The following is an 11,505-nucleotide window of genomic DNA, read 5'->3' as shown; positions in this document are numbered from 1 at the left end:
TACAAAACAGTTCTAAAAATCTAGTAAAGACCACCAAAGGGGTGGGAGAGGTAGCTCAATTATAGAAGATTTTTCTAGCATGAACAAGACCCCTAATTCTGCCTCTATCACAACAAAATTTAAATTAAAATTAAGACTACAGCAGTAATGATAAGAACAAAGGAAACATCTTTCGTTATTTGTACAAAATTAATTTATAGGCTTTCACTCAGGTTCATGCTTCAACCTGAGTATATCTGAGAAACTTAAACATATTCTAAGGCCACTAAGGAAAAATAAAGGCCCAGGTGGAGAGTATCAGCTTTAAAACATTGAACTAAAACTGGGCATTCAAATACTAAGAAATATTCTATTAATCAATCATAGACAAATGGATCAATGGTGTGTAATAAGCAGCTTAAAATAGTTATATCTTTGTTCTCTTGACAGTGTCACCTGCCTTAAAGAAGCTTCTCAGCCTCATGAGGTCCCATTTATTAATTGTTGATGTTAAGGCCTGGGCTGTTGGTGTTCTGTTCAGGAAGTTGTCTCCTGTGCCTATGAGTTCCAGACTCTTCCCCACTTTTTCCTCTAACTGGGTTAATGTCTGTGGTTTTAGGTTGAGGTCTTTAATCCACTTGGACTTGAGTTTTGTGCATGGTGACAAATAGGGGTCTAATTTCATTTTTCTACATGTAGACATCCAGTTAGACCAGCACCATTTGTTGAAGATGCTGTCGTTTTTCCATTGAATGGAGTTGGCTTCTGTGTCGAAAATCAGGTGAGCAAATGTGTGTGGATTCATCTCTGGGTCTTCAGTTCGATTCCATTGATCCACTAGCCTATTGCTGTGCCAGTACCATGCTGTTTTAATTACTATTGCTCTATAGTACAACTTGAGATCAGGTATGGAGATTCCTCCAGAGGATCTTTTATTGTATAGGATTGTTTTTGCTATTCTGGGCTTTTTGTTTCTCCATATGAAGTTGAGAATTGTTCTTTCAATATCTTCAAAGCGACAGCCTACAGACTGGGAAAAGATCTTCACCAACCCTACATCTGACAAAGGTCTAATATCCAAAATATATAAAGAACTCAAGAAATTAAACACCACCAAACCAAATAACCCAATAGAGAAATGGGGTGCAGAGCTAAACAGAGAATTCTCAACAGAGGAATATCAAATGGCTGAGAAACACTTAAAGAAATGCTCGACCTCCTTAGTCATCAGAGAAATGCAAATCAAAACGACACTGAGATTCCATCTTACACCCATCAGAATGGCTAAGATCAATAACTCAACTGACACCTCATGCTGGCGAGGGTGTGGAGAAAGAGGAACACTCCTGCATTGCTGGTGGGAATGCAAACTAGTACAACCACTTTGGAAAGCTATCTGGTGCTTTCTCAGAAAAATGGGAATAGGGCTTCCTCAAGACCCAGCTATTCCACTCCTTGGAATATACCTAGAGGATGCACTACCACACAACAGGGACATATGCTCAACCATGTTCATAGCTGCCTTATTCATAATAGCCAGAACTTGGACAACCTACGTGTCCCTCAATAGAAGAATGGATAAAGAAACTGTGGTACATTTACACTATGGAATACTACTCAGCTATTAAAAACAAGGAATTTCCAAAATCTGTGGACAAATGGATTGAACTAGAAATTGTCATAATGAGTGAGTTCACACAGAAGCAAAAAGAGCTAAATGGTATATACTCACTTATATCGAGACACTAGTCCAAGGTGTACGTCCCCATGAAAAACTGTACCTACCAGGATAGTGGGTAAGAGGGGAGGACATCTTATTGAAACTTTAGGTGTGAGAAGCCTGGGAGAAAGAGGAAATAGAAGGATCCAGCGGGTCCTGGAAAACTACAGGCAAGTCTGGGCCCTGGGGTCCTCCGCAAACTGTGGCAACAGCCAAGGAAAAAATAGGCAGTAAACCTCGAACCGCTACCCGGACTAGCCGATGGACAGGACATTCTCCACTGTTGAGTGGAGAAGGAGATCTAACTTTCACACAAACTCTGGTGCCCCATATTTGAACATGTCTCTTGGATGGAGATGCCTGGTGGCACTCAGAGGAAAGATAATAGGTCACCAAGGAGAGACTTGATACCCTATGAGCATATTCAGGGGGAGGAGGTCCCCCTCAGACACAGACTTAGGGGAGGGGAGGGGAGTAGGGGGGAAGTGGGAGGAAGGGAGGAATGGGAGGATACATGGGATGGGCTAACAACTGAGATGTAATATGAATAAATTAATTAAAATAAATAAATAAATAAATAAAATAAAAATAGTTATATCTTTGAGTACTTCTTTTATTATAAAATACAAATAATGAAAATCTCTGAATGTTCAAGACTGTATTAAGAAGTCCTGTTTACTGTACAGAAGGAAATAAAAGTAGATCCTAATGGTACATGCCTGTAATTCTAACACTCAACAGCTAAGGCAGGAAGATCACAGTTTGAGGCAAGTCAAGGATACATAGAGATCTTAGGTGGCTCACTTGGAGTCATCAATCCAGCCACAGATGTATAAAACCTTGGGAACCATCTTAACCTTCATAGTAACAGACCACCATGCCTAGCCAACACTACCAAGCCACATTTTCCCTAAGGGTCTGAGGTGTGTATTGGCCATGGTGTGCTCAGTAGTAAAGTGCATATGCAAAGCCCTGACTGGGTCACTCACCTAGCTGGCAAGGTTGTGGCTAGCCTCTGGAACCTCATAGTTTCACATTATTCAGGCTACTCCAGGGCTGCTTGAGTGTTCTCAAACCATGTAGCTGGATTTTGCAATTCAAGTGACCCAAGAGAACAAAATGGGAATGGTGACTACCCATTTTATATATTATCTCATTGCTACAGTGTAGGCATAAGGTTATTGTGTAGTCTAAGTGTTGTATAAACTCTGTTACCCAATTGTACCCTTGAAATGTCACTAAAGCAGCTTACAGCCAATCAATGAGCAGGGAAAAGAATAGGGCTGGACTTTCTTCCAGCCAGGGGAGGAGGAATTAGGAGCGGAAGTAGAAGATTCAGCATGGGTAGAGGTCCAGGAAAGAGCAGGAGGAAGGAGCTGGAAAAGCTACCAACTATAAAAGGCAAATCAATTAGAAAGCCAGGTTTATGATGCTCCTGTCAAACGAGAAGAATTTAAGGCAAAAAGAAGACAAAATGGATGATGCTTATATTGCAACATTTTGCGATTCCAAGTGCTGAGCAGCATCTACGCACCAAGTGACACGGTGGCCATCTTCATAGGGCAGAAACTACAAAAGAAGCACGTTAGTATTAGACTTCAAAGCTACTTTCAAGCTACCACAGAACAATATATAAAGGGCTATGCAAGACCTAATGACATCTTATGGAAACACATTGGCCATTAAGCTCTGATCACAGAAGATGCTTTCATGCTGAGAATAAATAGAGCGTTTGTAAAGCTGTGTTCAAATACTAGGTAACAAAGGAAATATTAGTAAGTCATGGGGAGAAGAAATGCAGCAAAAATAACAACCTCTGATCATAGCAATAAAATATTAATAGCAACAGTTTAAAATATCAGAATTCTTACCTGGAAGTTAAATTTTTATCTTACATCTTAACTGAAGGAAGAAATAATACCTACAGTTTTGTAATTTCAACAATGTAACAATGAGAACTCCACATGTAAGAATCTGTGGGAAGCATTTAAACTGATCAGGAAAAATTTGACACTTATATCAATAAAAATAAAATGATAAAAGAAAAATTAAGTAAATGACAAATTTATAATGTTTCAAACAACAAAGTTAACCAAATGTCAGAACAAACAGAAAACAATGGACAAAAGTAAAAGTCATAGTAGAAAAGAGAAATTATAGAAAACCTAGGTGATAAGTCAGATGCCTGCTTCCTTGAAGAATATTAATAAAGTTTAGGTAAGCAAGAGAAGAGGGTAGCTAAGCACAAGTTGTATAAAATAAGAATTGAAATTGAAATTGAAAAACCATTGAAACAGAAGAAAGCTTTAAAATGCTGAAATTGTACACCACTGTGCGAAGAAATGTGAAAATCAGTACCAAGTGAGTAATTTTTGAAGAAATAAGTGTTTTCAGATTTACTCAACTTAGAAAGCTAAAATGAGCCAATTTTTTTAAAGTAAGAAAGAAATGCCAAAGCATAATTCACACATACACACACACAAAGATTTTACAAGGAAATTTTATCAAACTGAACAGCAAGGTAGTCTCAGGGCAAAAGAAAATAGTCCCAATAAGGAAATAAGGAGTAATAAAATATAAATAAGGAAAACTTCCAAAATCATTTTGTGAAGCAAATATATTAGCGTAAAAATCTTATTATCTTGATTTTAGATAAATATCTAAATCCAAGCAAGTTTAATGAAATTGCAAAGTAATACAGCTTTGAATATTAATGCAAAAATATTAAATATTTACTATGAAAAGCATAATTCATTGCCACACTGTGAAAAGAATCCATAATGACCAAGCAGAGATATAAGATATACTTTGTTTAGAAAAATCTATGGCGCAACCCCTGGTGGTACATGCCTTTAACCCCAGAGCTCAAGAAATAAAGGCCCTGGGTCTCTGTGCATTTGAGACCAGACAGTGCTACGTAGTGAGATCAAGGCTTAGAAAAAAAAGAAGGAAGAAAAGAAGGAAAGAAAAAAGAAACAGATAGAAACAGACAGACAGAAAGACCCTACCTAATATAAAAATACTCTATAATATGTGCTAGACTAGGACCTCCAACTTGACCCCAGTGGTCCTCAGTTTTACATACTTACTCTTCGTAGATCCCTCCACATTGACTAAGCCTTGAGCAGCCTTGACCTGCACACGCAACAAAAATTGTAGAAATGCTGTAACATGGCGTCTGATGTTCTGAAGTACTTCTTTTCTGTGCCTTCTTGGGTATATCTGCCCAGTGGAACTTAGTCACCATGCTGCAATGACACTGATGCATTCCTGGAAAGGACACATGGTACAAACTGTGGCCTCTGGCCATAGGCCAGAGTCAATGTGCCAACTATGTTGCTGATCCATCCTGGAAGCATCAATCCAACCACAGACATGTGAAACCCCCTCCCCTCATCACCATCCTGGCTGCTACCACTTCCAAAGCCAGTACTGTCTACATCAGCCTTTCCTGAATGCTTTACATACAGAAACTTTTGAAGATGATAAATGGATATTGGCTGGAGTTATCACTCAGCCTGTTTGCCTGGCATATGTAAGGCCCTGGGTTCAGGCCCCTTGTCACAGAAAAGGAAAAGAGGAAGAATGATTATTGCTGGTTTAAGCCACTGAGTTCAGACATAATTTGTTAAACAGATGTAGAAAATCTGCATTATGACACCAGACAATGGAATCATGTCATGGAAATAGTAAAATGAGACCGAGCCACAGTTTAGAAACGAGACAAGCAAATCTTTAGCACCAGCTGGGAGGGCTTTTGCCAGAGGGTTGAGGGGAGCTGTCACTGAACAAACATTTCTGAGAGTAGTCTGGATTTTTGTTTGGTGTGGGGAGGTATGCCAAGTGCTGGTAGTTGTCAGCTAGTTGTTCGCATAGTCAAAAGATCGTTTCCTTCTTGTGTGCAAACATTCTGGCCAGCTTAAGGGCAGTGACTGGATTCAGAAAACGGTAAGGCTCTCAGTCTTGTGGTTTGATCTGGGCCTTAAGACAATGCTAAATGACAAAGGGCATGTCGGTTAATGAGCAAGCCAAAGGCAGAGCGGAAAAAGCGAGCTTTCACTCCGGTGGATGTGTCTGTCTTGGACAAGTCATTTCTACATCAGCATGTCTCCTAGCAGAGCTAAGCAGAGTCTGATGCAAAGGTTGAGGCAGAAAGGGGACAGACAGGTGTGAGCATGGAGATCCCAAATCTAGGTCATTAGAGTCCTGCACCAAGTATCTCTAGACACCAGGAAAGTGCCACGCATTGCTAAACAGACACTAGTAAAGATTTTTGTCTGCATTGAAGCTAGAAGCTAATGGTGCCTTGTATCTCTATATGCCTTCTAAAATGAGTGACTTTGAGGTTGACTGGGAGGCAGTGAAACTAGAGAGCACTGGGGTTTTCCTTAGTAACCATTCCCTCTTGTCACTGTGCATCACTGTGCATCTAAAACACCACTAAGTCATCAGCAGCTTCTAATCTGTAACTGTTATAGCCCTGTGCCCCAGTCTGCTGTTTTATGACAAGTGTGTGGGAACCATGCTTTTTGACAATGGATAATGCCTAAGGGCCTGCTGTTTATCTGCCCTCTGTCCCCTTGAGGAGACCCTGTTTCAACAATGCATTAAACACTACTGAAAGACACAAAACTAACTTGGACCCAATGGAGAGTAAGCCCTTATTCTCAGAACAGGGTAAAGTAAGAAAGCTAAATGATTGCTTTCTCCCTACACTAATTCACACATTTAAGACACCGATAAAAATAATGATAAACTTTTCTGTGAAGCTAAACGGGTTGCAATCAAAGTTTGTATCAGAGACGAATGTGGCCCAGCGGCTAGGGGTATATTCCAAATAAGCTGTGCAGATGCTCTAGCCCCACCAGCTGTCAACAACATTCAGCAATGCTTCTGAGATCAGAGCAGCGTGGAGCTGACTAAGGCATAAGCGGCAAAACCAAGATGCCCGAACAGAGACCCAGGTGCAAGAGGAAATTAACATTCGCCAAAGGAGGCCTTTATAACATGGACCAAGATCATTTTTCCTTTGCTGAGATTTTCTAAATTTATGTTGACTTTTTAATCATTTGACAGTTTCATGTCTCTATATAATAAATTTTAGTCATCTTCATCCCCTTTCATCCTTGCTATCCCCTGAGACGTCCTCAACAAATTCCCCTCCTACTTTCATGTCTTCTTTTTAGTGTAAAAAAAAAAAAAAAAGACACAACTAACTCCGTTCTTGCACTATATACGGAAATAAGCTCAATATAAATGTAAAAACCAAAAGCATGAAACATGGAATTTATCTGTAGCTTGGTATTGAGAAAGGTTTCTAAGAATGAGAATCTGGCTGCAAAGGGGAAAAAAAAAAAAGCTAAGTTTATCCATGTAAAAATAAGTATAGTTCCTGAAAACACTGCAAACAGAGAAAAATGACAAGTAGCCATAGGGGTGAGATACGTGTAAGATAGACCATAAATCAAAATCTATTGTCCTTAATATATTTGGAAACTTTTCAAATAAAGAGGGAGGCTGAGTATTGTGGCACACACCTAACATTCCAGCACTCAGGGGGCTGATGTAGGAGGATTGCTAGTTTGGGACTAGCTTGGCCTACATTGTCTCAAAAAATAAAATAAAATAAAATAAAATAAAATAAAATAAAATAAAATAAAAGTAGGCAAATTCTTAGTAGAGCAATGAGCTAGAGACACATGTGATGCATAAAAGGAACATGTGGTAATCATAAATTATAGGAGATCATTTCACTTTTACCTGTAACCAGAGGAATTCAAGTAAAATTAGCCTGACATACCGTTTCTTTCCTATCAAGCTGCAAAAACATTAAAACCTTGGCAACATATTCTGTTGGCAAGGCTGGGAGGCAGCCTTATATGTTGCTGGTGGGACTGTAAACATCACAACCCTTATGTTGAGGGAATTTGGCAATCTCTAACAAAATTACATATGGATTTTTCTCTTAACTCAGAAATGTCCATTCTAGAAATGTACCCTGAAAGCACATCTCCAACAAACAATAAGGAAATACATTTGTGTTTGGTTACTTATTGCATCACTATTTATATATCCCAAGGACTGGAAACAGCCTAAGCGTCTATACCCAGGAGGGTGGTAGAATAAATTGTGATATGCGTAAAAATGAGGACTGGGCATGTAGAGTAAAGAAAAAAGGGAGATTTCTATGCGGTAATGTACTGAGTTCGGCCATATTGATGAGAGGCAAAGCAATAGCATGAAAATATATTTATATTTCCAAAATATGCAAATGTAGTTAATTTCAAAAAAAAGAATTGGTATTGGCAAGGTTACCTTAGCCAGGAGGTTATAGTTAACATCTTCAGCAATTGTGGCTGTTTGAATGAGCATGGCTCTACAGGCTCATGTGTTTGCATGCTTGAGCACCAGTTAGTGGAACTGTTTAAGAAGAATTAGGAGGCGTGGCCTTGTTGGAGAAGGTACGTCATTCACAGTAAATTTTTGAGGTTTCCAATGCTCATGCCACTCCCAGTCTCTCTTTCTTTCTCTCTGCCTGCAACTTGTGGATGTGACGTGAGCTCTTAGGCTACTGTTTAAGTACCCACACCTGCTTGTCACCATATTTGCTCCCATGAAGTTCATGGACTAAGCCTGAAACTGTAAGGAAGCTCCAGATTAACTGCTTCTTCTTGTAAGTTGCCTTGTCATGTTGTCTCTGTATAGCAATAGAACAGTAACTGAGACAGCGATGGTACAAAGTGATTTGATAAGCTTGTGGTTCCTGATTTGATGTCTGAAAGCATGTGTGTTAGAACACTAACCCATTGATATCTAGATAGATAGATAGATAGATAGATAGATAGATAGATGATAGATGTATATCCTGTTGATATAAACATATGTATATACATAAAATCATGAAAGCTAGAAGATATACCCACACTTACTAATGGTCTACAACATAAAAGTCTAATGATACAAAAGATAACCCCAAGGTGTGGACTCAATTTTCTTAACCAAAATATTTTATTAACAACTTATTGACCAATCCTACGTCAATTATAACCAGATTAACCAAAACAGGAAATGAGGGTTAATTGACACAAAAACAAATACCTTAAGGATATCAGTCCTGAGGAATGATTCTCCGGTTGGGAGCCGCAGGATTTCTTCCACTGGAACCGGGGGTAATAAGACCCCAGAGCCTCAGCAGGAGCCGGAGCTCTGAAGCCTTCCCTCAAGTGGTTTTCTCTAGGAGCGTCTTGAAAGACAGCAATGAACAGCCAAATCTATCCCAAGTCTTCAATCCGCCCAGCTGCCAGTTCTGGGCTTGTTTATATATCTCCTCTCAGAGTCTGTTCACAGGATCTTTTTCATCTGGTAGCAATTAAGCCCCTGCACGAGGTGGTTGCTCTTCTAGTGAATTAACATCACCTGTTCTCTTACTAGACCATTCCATCCCACACTTGGGATCCTAAAGAACAGGTTTCTCTCCTTCATCTCCCCCTTTCTATTTAATAGAATAAGCTATATACAACAAACTAAGAATTACCCTTTAAGTCAACATTTATAAGGACCATTTGGAGTTAACAATTTCTAAGAGATTATTCCACTGTCCTATGCTACTGATTCTTTTAACTAAACCTATAATAAAACTGTGGCTACCTAGTCTTCAAGCCCATCAGAGACCCCAGAAGGAAAAACTGTCTAATATGAAGGAAGTGCAGGCAAGCGACTTCCAAAAGTATTGACAGGACAGAGAGCTGACTGTCTGGACAGTGACAAGTTCCTTCTCCATTGTTGGGGCATCCAATCTTCAGCCAGCCGGCCCAAGGCATTTGACAGACTGTTTCTGGACTGTCACAAGTTTCTCTCCATGGTAGGTGCATCCCATCTTCAGCCAGCCAGTTCAAAGCATCTCAGAGACTGCTCTGAAGCAGGAATCCTGAAGAACTAGCCCACCAGGTCTCTGCAAGGCTGGGCAGTCAATTTCTCAGTATCAGGCTTAATCATATCAGATGATCATTCTCTCATCAGCGGCAGAGATAAGCAAAGTTCCTTAGTGCAGTGGATATCTGCCACTATCATTTCTTGATGCCCGCATAATTAGACTAGAGGCACTGCCAGGAATGAATGTCTCTGTCATAAAAGCCCTTTATTATTAAATGCCATTTTCTGTAGGTCTCTGAAGTGTTTGAAGACCATCTGTCTATTTATCATCTACCTATTCCTTAGAAAACATATACAAAAATCTAAATAAAGTTTATTCTATAATTAAGTAATCTAGTATCTAGTAAGATTTATAAGTGACCAACTACCAATTTCTATTTCTAATCATCCTGAACAAATTATAACAGCTATTTTTCACCTTTTCAAATAAGTTGAACATGTATAATACATTAAATAATGTCAAACAAAATGTTCTTATGTTTATACCAACATACAATATACAATTTAAGTTTCCATTAACATAACATATATAATACATAAAGCAAAAGTTGAAAAAGGAAAACAATCATAAATTTCCATCAGTCTACAATATCAATGTGAAATATTTGAATACCAATGTAAATTATTTGAGGCTAGTAGATTCAATAATCTACTTTTTATTCTATAAACCTATATCCTCCCTTCCTTCCCCCCTTTTCCTTAATATTAGATGGGATAGAAAGATAAGAGAGAAAGAAAGATAGAAGAAAGAAATCCCCAAATGAAACTTTTATTAGTTGTAACTAACCTCCTTAGACAAAAATGAGCATTGGTAACCCACCAAAAACCACTACCCCACCTATTGGGAATGGGGGCGTCCTTCTCTTAAAATTACTTTTTGCTGTATGGGGGGAAAATATATTTTTGGATACTCTTAGAAAAATAATATATTGGCCAAGCACTGGAAAAGCTAGCTGTTCAGTTTTTTTTTTTTTAGATCGATTCTTTTGGCTAGCCATTTTATTGTTAATATGCATGCAATTTCTGGAGGAAGCAGTAGTGCCAGAGGCAGAAGTTCACTCTTCATCACTGTCCTGTTTTTTCTCTGAAAATAAGCAAACTTTCAAAATCATTAGTATAGGTATATTAGTACATATATAATTTTTCAAGGAAAGATCAGTTGAGGCACCTTGCTCAAGGTGCCAGAAGCATGTTTTTTGTAAATCACCCAGGCTGCCTGTTGTCTTCAGCGTTGTCCTGCTTTTTGCAAATAATGGAGGGCTCTACCTGCATGTACACCAACAGGCCAGAAGAGGGCATTAGTTCTCCCAGCTGTATGAAACAATGTCAAACTGTAAGAACCAAATAGCTATTAAGATTCACTTGCTATATGGTCAGATCTAATCTTTATGTTTGGTTGGTAGCCATATTTTTTTCACTCCCTGTGGAAACATAAGAGTACCCACGACCCCATCTTAAAACTTTTGCAGGTTTCCATTTCATACTAGACAAATCCTTATAGAATATTGGTTGTCCCATCTCCTCAGTTTTTTCTATCACCCAATGTCTCTCCACAGCTGACGTCCCTTCATCATTAACATTAAGAAAATTTAGAGTCAACACAAGGAACACAAAGAAAGGAAGAAAACAAAAGAGACATAGATTAGAGAGAGAGAGAGAGAGAGAGAGAGAGAGAGAGAGAGAGATAGCGATAGACAGACAGATATGTGTACATTTGGACTAGAACCAGGGAGTTGGGTGCACTAAGGAACCTATATGTACAAGAGGGCATAGAATTATGGCTGAAACCCACTGTGTAGATTAAGCATCAACTTCCCCGACCAGTCTTGAGAACTTGACCCAACTTTGAGAATTGCATGGGTTTTTTTTTCCCC

This window comes from Acomys minous (assembly GCF_964271855.1).
Source record: "Acomys minous genome assembly, chromosome: 4".
Classification (NCBI taxonomy): domain Eukaryota; kingdom Metazoa; phylum Chordata; class Mammalia; order Rodentia; family Muridae; genus Acomys; species Acomys minous.
The sequence above is the reverse complement of the archived record's forward strand: the minus strand, read 5'-3'. Positions refer to the sequence as shown.